Raw genomic sequence first — 11,256 nt, 5'->3', positions numbered from 1 at the left:
TTGCACCGGAGGCGTGATTCTGCATCGCACCACGCTTTGATGCTCAAAAGGACTTGCAGATGAAGACCAGCCGCATCAAAAGGTCTGCAGTGTTCTCCAAAAAAAAAAAAAAAATGTGGATAATGTGTGGATATAACATTTTGCTCTCCCTTCTCTCTCGCCCCGTGCTGCGCTTAATCTGCTGTTTACCCAAGTTGTTGGTTATGTAAACTGGCATAGGCAACATCGTTTGCGATGCAGCGCTCACTTCCATTCGCTGCTGCATTCCCAGGCTTTCATTTCAATCATAAATAATAGAAAACTGTCCAATGGCAGAATATGAGCTTTCTGAAGTCACTGCTATTAATACTAATAAGGCAATGGGGTGCTTTAAGTAAACACTGTTTATGAAGAGAAATCCCTCTCCTTCCTTTTTTTTCCTCTCTTCTCTATTAGTTTCCTTCGAGCGCCTAGACTCAATTAGTAAGCACATCTAGTTCCACCATAGCAATATAAAGTGGGGGCTTCTGCAGCAAAGGAACCGTATTTGAACTACTTCCAGTTATATTCTCATATAGCTACTTATTCAGAATCTATATTAAATCTGCCCGCTTGAATTGCTGTCAAAAAAATTATGCTTCCCATTTGCTACGGAAAAGGAAATTTAATTGATACTCGCTCACTCCCCTACTAATGTCGAACCCGCATAATAGACAGATTATCTTCAACATTAAGCACACTTCCAGACAGGACTTTGCACATTATCACACTCACCAGACAGCAAAAAGGGGTGGGGGGGGGGGGGGGGGTCAACATTAATTTGGCAACTGCTGTATAACCATTTGTCAGCGTGTTACAAGTCCCCACCATCACCGGTCTTTTAGTGAAGCCTGCTGCTGTCGCCGTCAGGAGATGGGGCTTCAGCTTCTTCCCGGAGGTCTGTAGCAATTATACTTACAGCTGCCCTGTACACCTGTGACACCGCTCGCTGTTGACAGCTCATCGCCTGCTGTTTAATTGCGGTGTCACCTTGACAGGGTTTTTTACCCACACTCCATGGCACCAAAGAGAAAGGAGGTGACTGTTTAATGCTTGATTATTCCTTTACATAATGGCCTATGGTTGGTTAGACCAGTTTGTTGGTAGAACTTTAGTACCAAACCTAATGCATTTTCTAAGGCCTATAATCCATCAGAGCCCTACAGAGCCTATTGGTACTTTTGAATGAGGATAATAACACCCCGGCCTCTTTCTCAACATTAACTGCTGTTTGTATCAGTTTCAAAACAAAGAAATATTTCTGAATTGATCTGCTGCTTTGTATTCTTCAACACGCCAATGCTGATTTGACATCATTAGACCAACATATCATACGACTCTCTCTAACTTCCGATGGCGTATTTATATTCTAATAACATGCACAATGCCCCTGGCACCCTGTAATGTGCAATTAACTGAAAAATGTGTCCATTATGTTGCTTCCATAATGTAGTTACAGATAAGAGGCATAAATCACACTCATCTCTCATCATGAACATGGCTCCCCTGTTGTTCCCTGGCTGCACATGATTACAATTACACACAACTTATGTTTCCTTTCCTTAGATCTAGAGTTGAAAGAAGCAAGTTTTCCATCTAAAGTCCGGAGCAAAAGAACAAACGATAATGAGCAACAGTTCCTAATTTCCGATATCATAGCGAGTCATCACAGGGCTCATGGTGTTTTCAGACTTCTCCTCCTTAAACTAGACTTGTCAGAGTTGTTTTTGTTAGATTAACCACAAACGGCAACACGAGCCTCAACCACCTACTTTCAAAAAGAGACAAATCTGCAGAAAAGCTGCTGAAGACGCTCTGTCCGGTCTGACATGGCAGAGAGAGTAGGAGGTGGGAAAAGAAAATGAGACAAAGACAAAACACTGTGAGTCAAAAAAAAAAAAAAAAAACTTCTACACAATGTCGTAATCAGGCCAGAGACAGTGGTTGAGGAGGCAGAGGAGTAAGAAAATGAAAACAGAGGTAAAGGTCGGCCACAACAGCCTGAGGCACCCTGTTGAGGGCAGAGAGAAGCACAAAATTATTTCTGAAAGGGAGTAACAGGTTGCAGGAGAGACACAGGATGGTAGCTGCAGCTGAATCTGACCAAATAACCTCAGACGATGTTTAAAGATTCTCAAGTTTAGGATATTTGCATGAAAACGTGCGTGCTTCTGTGAAAAACAAAATTGATGTAATTACCTCAATCTGTGCAACAACAGCCTATGCAGACATTTGGCAGGCGCTGTTTACTCAGAAGATCCATGACAGGAATGCAAAAAATATATGCTCTGGTCTTTAACTTAAAAGCTGTACTGTGGGCTGTATGATGGTAAAACAGTGCAAACTCCTTCAAAGCTGCAGTTGGATGTTTCCCACTATTGAAATCATTTCAGAATGGGGACGTTGATAGTATTCATGGCTGCGGAGGAATATAATTTGATTATAGCCATGCACATATATTAACTTTGTATAATCAGTAGGCCCAAGTTTCAGTGCACACGGATAATAAGGGCATAATTGCTTTCAAACTTAATTGATATTTTTGTTATTCAATTCGAAGACTAAGGAGGACACTAAGGAGGTGCTGTTATTCCTGCAGCTAAACTAGTTAAGAATCCCTGATTTTAGAACACACATCGGGAAATACCTGAGGAGAATTTCAGCTCGTAAGATAAGAAGCTTGCACATGCTTGCAAGCAAAATATAAATAGCATTTTTTTTTATTGCATGTCAACATTGGCATCACTGGACTTCCATATGCTAGATTTTCTCTTTCTTTTCCTTGATGCTCCCTCTGACACACAAAGCAGGCCCAGGTAAGCATTCACCTGCCCGCCTACGCACACACACCCACACAAACACACACCTGCGCAGTTACACCGCTGCAAGTGTTCTTTTTGCCATGGCTTTGTGAGAATTTTCCACAGAGAGGTATCTAACTTTTCTCTCTTTATACCTGCAGTGACCCCGAGCAACACGCACACCAATTCAAACACCTGCACAACTGCACACATACACAAGCACACACAGACTGGCCCGAGGACAGAGATGGAGAGCTCTAATTTCCACAAGGCCCACAAAGTCTCTCCATCCCTCTAAACTCAATCTCCTCTCTTTCTCTCGCACTGAAGTACACACACTTGCTCGAATTATCGCCGGAGAAGCGCACACACATTTGCAAACATGTAGCACTCACAAAAGCTGTCCATACACCCTCAGGAAATACAACAAATCGCTAAACTTTCCATAATATCTACAAATAAAATGCACTGCAAGGAATTAAATCTGTATTTAACATCCCTTTTTGTTTTTTTCTACACAGCTTCTCAAATCACACAGACACCTTGTGACCACCTGCACAGTCGATTACATTTCAAAAGTCCGAGACAGCGAGGGGTAAAATGAGATTTCTACTGGATAAACCACGTAATGTGCCTTTATCATGCTCTACTAGGCTGTGGTGGAGCTTTGAACAAGACCTTACGGTTGTCCAAGCATCCATTTGTGCAGCGTTTTGTGCATGTGTCAGCAGCTGAGGAGTAAAAATGTAAAGGTGAGTTCAAAGCAAAATATTCCCAGGTTTGACTCATGCACCATAACGTTAGTTGTCAGTTGTTTCCTGTCCTGCTGTTTTTGTCGTGATCAAACCCCCCCCCCCCCCCCCCCCCCAACTCACTCCATCAAATGTCGCTGCGGAAAATAACATCAGCTAAACCTAAAGAGGCCTGGAGACGTCCAGATGGTCTTTGGCAGCTCGATAATTTGTCAAATAAAATGATGCTGAACAAAGTAAGAAATTAACTGAACACTCGGCGAAATCATGTCTTCTCTTTACTTGAGGGGAAATGCCTTTCAAAGATTAGGAAGTGTTTAATATTCTTAAAATGTTATAAATAGTTAACATGGAAAACAATGAGACCAACAATTCATTTAGCTAAACAGATATACTGCAGGCCAGGGTAGCTTTAGAGAGAATAGTGATACCACTTCAAGCTGATGGTAAGCTTAGCTTAGCATAAAGATGTCCAATGATTCTGTTTCAAATTTCATTTGGTGAACTGAGGCCTCCTTGTACTTAAACACACCATCACACCAGCATTTTTTTTGAGGTGCAGGTGCAAGGAACCTCAGACGTTACTGACACAAAACACAAAGAAAAAGTCGTCTTTGGTGTCTCTCCTCTTGAACTATGAACACTTTGATGCGGCTGAACGGAACAGACCGGGGGGGGGGGGGGGGGACATCTTTCCGGATTCATCCGCTCTCATCAAGGAGCAACGTTTGCCTGGGGAGAGTTTCCTGCCAGTTTGAGAGAAGACACTGTAAGCAATAGTCACTTTTATGTCTTGGAAAGCTGTGTTTTAATTAATGTAACCACTGAGGGGCTACAACTATGATGAATCAAGAGCTTGGTTGGATTTTTCCTCCTTTTTTTTTTTTTCTACACGCGGCAACTTGTGGAACATAAAAGTGGCGTGTTCTCACATTTGTATGTGTGCACGGGTTTGTTGCTTTGTATATGTGTCAGTGTGTTTGTCCTACCGGCTCCTGCGGTGACTGAGTGTCTCTAATTGAGTGTGCTGCTCACTCAGACAGGAGGTCTCAGACAGTGTTGACATTCAGGCGGTGGAAGGCCACCATTGGGGATGACAGCTGATCATTCTTCCAGCCAGCACCCTAATTACGCCGAGGATGGAAGGAGAGAGAGAGGTGTAAACAGAGAGAGAGAGGGGGAAGGCTTTTTAAACAACAAACAGGTTCCGGTTGCTTCCAATCAAGCTTTTCCTTCCTGCTGTTTTGTCCATTCGTAATATCCCCAACCCCGCTCCCCAGTGGGTGGAAATGCAGCCAACACCCCACTGCCTTCCTGCTCTCCAGCTGAGCTCATGTGACCACACAACACCACAAGCTAGCATCTCTCACAGCACTCCACCAATTACAAAAAAAAAAAAGCTCCTGTGTGTGTGCGTGTGTGTGATTTCATTGTCGTCGGGAAGCATCTTCCCCTCTCGCTTTCTCGAGGACACACACATAGGGAGACGCGGCGATGTTTGCACACACACCCCCTTTGATGTATGGAGTCAATCAGACTTCATTGGACAGTGTTGCGATCGCCCTAGGATATTAGCAGGCTTGCTCCCTTGCTCGCCCGGATGATAAACTCTTTATGTGTCCACAGGCTTTTTTTGTGGAGCAATAACAGCCTCTCTGGCCTTTATCACCCTCCGCAATCTGTTTGAAAGTAACTCAGATTGTTGACAGATTCCCAGAAATAAGGGAGAACAAAGACTCAGAATGAGGAAGAAGATGCATTTTTTTAATACTTCTAAATCTGCACCCAAGATAAATCAAACCTTCCAATTAGCATGGACGTGCCAGGATGGGTCGTGGATGATATTAAATGTGAGTTTTTCAAGAAGAAGTTTTGGAAAAAGTGGGTACCTTTTGTTGAGCAGGGTATTAAATGTTACAATCACGACCTGAACAAGTTGTATGATTTGGAGACTTTAGAATTTTTTTGCCTGAATGACCTTTCAGACAAATAGTCAAAATGTTGAGAAAAAGTCGAAATGTGACAGTAAGGCGAATACCCAATTTTTGGGGTGCCATCTGGGGTGGCCAATTAAACTTCAAGTGGGGCCCATCCAAACCCTCTTATAGACACGCCCCTGTCTCCATTATTCACTTTTAAATATAGGGTTGGTATCAACGTTTATTCCTTTAAGAAAATCAAATGTTTTGGATATGTTGCACATGCAAGTAGAAGAAATCGTGAGTGTATCGATGAAAAGGTGTCCACACAGAAACACACGACATGCACGTCTGCAGGACTCCACTTGAGATTCATAAGCATTTAATGAGAGTCTCGAGGCGGCGGCGGCTTGTCTGACCTTGCTCACACCGCTCTCTTATTGTCACACACCACACAGGACGCTGCTGTGTGTCGCCTGACAGCGGGGTGACAACTCTTGTCTGAGCGTGTGCATGCGCTTCATCACACATATCTCTATTTCAGAAAACTGCACACACACGTTTAGTCTATGCACATATGTCTGCCAAGTATGTATATTTGAAATGTCAGCAGAGATGTGTGGATCCTGCTGTGTGTTTTTTTTCCCTTTTTCTTCTGTGCACATGAAAGCCTGTGGGTGTTCAACATGGTTGTCAAGAGCTTGAGCAGGCCAATCTCTCATCCGCCATCCGTTCAGATCAGCTGACACGCGGCCAAAGCAAACAGACATAAAGACGGAGCGGATGGCATCACTATGCAGCTCAGCGATGCAGTTTGTCCTGACCCTGTCTGGGGCCTCTCTCTCCCTCACCGCTGATTCTAATGAGCTCCCCCGGGATGGGTCTACGGCGGCCAGCGTCCCAATGAGGTGCTGTGGGAGGTTGGAGGGGTGGAGGGTTGCTGGGGGGACAACATCAATACACCCACACAAACAGTACACTCACCTCAGAATCCAGACTCTTAACTTGTTTGAGCAGAAAGGTGTTGAGAATACTGTATGTACTGTGTACAGTAAAAAAAAAAAAAACAACGTTTCAGCACATCCACCCCCGAAGTTTATCGAACAAACTTACCTCCACACAAACAGCCACCATGAGATTTAGAGCATGAACATTTCAGCTTTGTTCTGCGCTATAATCCTCCAAACGACCTGTCCGGGTTTGAATCCGTCCATGTCATTTGGCTCTCCCTCTGATATCTGACTCTAACCTCTGTCCAATCTCTAAAACAAAGGCACAAAAAGCCCAAGAATAAACCGAATTAATCGGCCAAGATCAGACCTCGACGGTCAATGTCTTGTTTTTACATGTCCTTTTGCTTTCTTCAACAAACAGGACAAAAAACCTGTCTCTAAGTTCCTGCGTAAGATTTTTGTTTCCTAATACGGTCCTGGACTTTCTGTTAATTAAATTAGTTTCTGCCAAACTTCCAGCATCCATATCAGCTCCAAACACTTCCCCAAAGTCGTGCTCTGGTTTCACCAGCGACACAAAGCCCTTATTTGCCTGCATTCTCCCGTCATTGGTATCAAAGGTTAAATGGTAAGAGGGCTGATCAGGTATTGTCTGCGCTAGACAAGCTCATTAATGTGTCACAATTCATTATCAGAGCCGTGTCCTCACCTTGTCAGGTGGCTAATGGGAATATCAATCATAGGCTGCCACATCACGACCCGGCTCACATCGTTGCCCAGCATCTTCGCCTCTGTTGACTCCCCATCCCGAAAATACCACGAGGGCCCAAACAGATCCGTCTGGAACAAATGTCAAACACAATTCGGCTCAGGAGTAAACACACACCAACATGGCCGACATACAGAGAGCTATTCTGCTGCCTTTGGAGCATTCACTACAGATGTTTCAACAGCTGTTAGACTCAGATACAAGTGAAGCAACCAATAGGAGGAGAGGGGGGAGCTAATCAGAGGTACAATTGAAAACACCTGTGTCCACAAGTTACGAGTGTGCAGCTCCAGTGTCGTTAGCAGCCTGGTGGAGCCTTCTGAAAGAGAGCTGGTGAGACATTTTCGTTTGTTCTAATGATGACTGTGTTGCTCAACACTGCAGCAAAATCAACTTAAAAAGGCTTTTTTTTTAAATTTGTTCAGCTAGAATTAAAAAACCCGGCCATCAGCCTTTCTGCACCCGAGACTTTGTGAACAAACTAACTAAATCAGAAATGAAACTAAATCAAACTAAAAAAACTAAATCAGAAATGAAACTTGTCAAACTCCTTGTGTGATCACTTCAATTGGTTTTATAACTCATTAAGTTAACGTTTTAAAAGTCAAGATAAAGCAAGATAAAGGGAGTTGATGCTGTCGTCACGAGGTTTTTCTCAGATATGGGATCATTTTTTTATGCAATTTCTTTCTGCAGCACCGTCATTTAAAATCAATTATGTAATTATTGAAGGCATTTTTGTTAAGTGTTCATTTATTTTTGGACTAAAGTAGGCCGAAGTGTGTCGTTATTGCATTTCATAGGCAACCCTGTGGAGCTTTAGCCATTTATCCCTGCTGGCTTACTATAGATGAAGTGGTATAAGGGTGCTGCCCAGAAAGGTTTTAGTACCACATCTGTGTGGCTCATGTCCCGTCTTGATATTGACCGTTCACCACCTCGGACAGCACAATAGCAGACGTCACCTTCCCAAGGTTCCTGCTCTCAAATTGCCTGTAATTCCATTTTTGTAAATATGTGTTGTTTTTTTGTCTTGTCAGGTGTGTGACAGTGAAAGACGCAAAAACAGGCACGCCGACAGCTCTGACAAGCAATCACAACGAGGCTTGTTTTGGAGGCAAGGTGTTGGGAAGAGCTCTGGTCACGTGACAGGTGATTGAATACTCCAAAGAGAGAGTATGACCTGAGGGAGTTTACGCTGCATGGAGAGACGACCACAGGTATCATGCTAGGGTTTAGTATTTTACTCTAATGTTTGTGTCGTTGATTGAGTAGGTCAGGAGTTGAGGGGAGGCAACTAATCAGGCACGTGAACCCACAAAACAGCACTGTTCTCTTTCTCTAGAGGCATCTGGAGGTTGTTGCTGGAATTAGCGTCCATTTTAGCTTTGGCCTTTTGCCCATATGACAGTGGACAGAGTCAAAACCCTCACCGTCATTCTGTCGACATCATATTAGCCCCGTACAGCATGCAGCATGACAGTGGTTACATCTGATACGTAACCTCCCCATTGTGCATACACATGTCGATGTCAGAGGCCGAGGACACGGCGTTGACAGATGGGCAGGCTGGAGCGGCTCTTCCAGGCCGTGAACCAGGAAGTCTTGCGCTCGGGGGAGAGGGAGTCCCAGGGCGAAGAGAGATGGCTCTGTGGGCGAGAGTACAGTCAGTCCATTCAGGGATGTTCCATTAAGTTGATTAATGGCCTAATTACTGGCAGTAAACACTCCTCGGAGATAAGAAGCAGAAAGGAGGAGGAAGGTTGGGGCGGTAGAACCGGGCAGGCTCACGGTCAGTCAATTACGATTGTTCTTTTGTTGCACGAGAACACAAACCAGAAATGGACACACAGTTTCGCACACCTGGAAGTGTCTCGAAGCAGAGAGTGTGAGTTGCTTTGAGGCCCTTAAGAGGCACTGAAGAAGAACGGGCTTCAAGATCCAGATCTATGCCTCCAGGCCTTGAGCTTTTCTCTGGGGCTCAGGCGTTCGTCTCCGCCAAATTTCACACAAAAATCAATCAATTTCAGCCGAGTCAGCAGTTTCACTCGGAGAGGTCTTTGAAATCTACTCCCTTTTCTGTCAACTTCAACTCAGGTGAGCAGTGGACTCCAATTTTGTGTAACTTTGTTGAATGTGCACTAAATCAGGAATACATCAGAACCACACATTTTATGTCATGTCACACATTTGTATTTCTCTTACTGTACTTATCGATGCCTCTTTTAACTGATATCTTTGTACAACATGCTCGAGACAAGTTTTCACTTTTTCGCTACTTTGGATTTGTGCAGCTCATTTCTTCATTCCTGTTGTTAAAGTCTGTTTTTACTCTTGTTGTAAAGCACTTTGTTACAAACCCGGTTGACCTTTATCCATATCTGCCTTTAAATGCTAATTCACTGAAGCCATCCATTCGTTTGACCATCATTTGGGACTGTTAGGGTGCAGGTCTGCGATACAGTTGTAGAGGCCGGACGGTTTATAAAAGCTGGTCCTTGTTTAAGGTGACATGAGTAAGAGGTAGTTAAATGTAATGTTATTGGTCTGAACTTTTATCTGACGTCTTACCAACCATTTTTTTATTTATAGGGTCACATATATATTAATATAATACAAGAAAGCTCCTAAGGACATGTTGGGTGCTTATCTCTCTTCTTGGATTCTCGATGTATGAAAGCAGGTCTTTAATTTTAAAAGGACTTTAATGGGTAAATGTGAGTGCTGCTGAAAGCTGAAATTGGCCTTTTCAGGACATTTTACAGCTGTAAAGCAATGAATAAGGATGTGTCAGAATGTAGAACGCTTCATGGAAATCACACTTTCGACTATTAATTTTAGTAAGAAAGCAAGAAGCAGGTAGAAACTGTACAAATCATTTCCTTCCATCTGAGAAAATAGCATCTTATTGTGAAACAAAAAGCCCCCACAAACGCTTTGGAGTAGCATGTCTGGTTCTCGCTCTGCTGTCTCTGATCGTCTTGTGGGCGGCTCAGACCCCCCCCCCCCCCGGGCGTCTCTCTACCACTGCAGATGTAGGTTGAGTCGAGGCCTTCATCTCTCAGCGAGCCTTCATCCTCCTACATGCACGTCCGAAACGCCGAGGCTGCCCCGACCCCGTCCCGTGCAACATTTAGAGTCGGTTCAGAGGCCGCTTCCTGCTCCGTGACTCCAAACACAAACCAGGCTTCCTCTGCTAATTACCTTAAAAGACGGCAGAATGAGTGGAATTGATTGCCTTATTTATGCAAGGACAAGTTGCATTATGATTAATGCCTGGGCCTTGCAGCTGAAGAATTCACTGCCTTTTGATATAGTAACCTTTAGCTGCTGGGTTGCATGGATTTGCTGCTGGAAGATGTTTCATTTATTTGGCCTGGAAAAATGACGCTTGAAATCAAATATGTTACAGTTTGTTGGTCAATCTTCCTCCTCTTTGAACTGTTGGTATTTCTCACGTCTTTGACCCTCAAATATTTGACTTGTTTGGCTTCATTTTTGACGCCATTATTGTTGACTCGCTCTGGACGGCTGACATTTTCCTTTAAAATAAGGTCTTTGGCACGCGTATAAAATCCGACTCTCCGATATTGTTTTCATTGATTCTGTCATGGAAACCTCTTCACCAGGCCCTGCTTCATAATTGGATTGCGACATTGGACACAATTCTCCCTGAAAAAAAAGCCGGAGAGAGACTAAAGAGAATGGGAAAGTGCAGCGATAACAACTTGTCTGAAAGGAAATAAAATTCAGAGGATGGATTCATTACATTACAAGTGTTTGTACCTTGAGTGCCAGTTGAAGAGTTACTAATTGAGTGATTATTTCCATGATGTTTTCAGAATCTTTGGCTGTGTGCATTATGCAAGTTTTAAAATGGATTTCTACTTACGCTCCTCAACACTCATCTTTTCACTAACTGAAGAGTCAGAGATTCTAAAAACTACATGAACACGGCAGCCAGTTCATGAAACGACAGAATAACAGCGTCGTTGATACAAAAAGGGTTAGATAAACTTTATTGTCTGTCGCCACAGTGAAAGA

The sequence above is a fragment of the Symphodus melops genome, assembly GCF_947650265.1.
Source record: "Symphodus melops genome assembly, chromosome: 23".
Lineage (NCBI taxonomy): Eukaryota > Metazoa > Chordata > Actinopteri > Labriformes > Labridae > Symphodus > Symphodus melops.
This window is presented reverse-complemented; position numbering follows the sequence as displayed.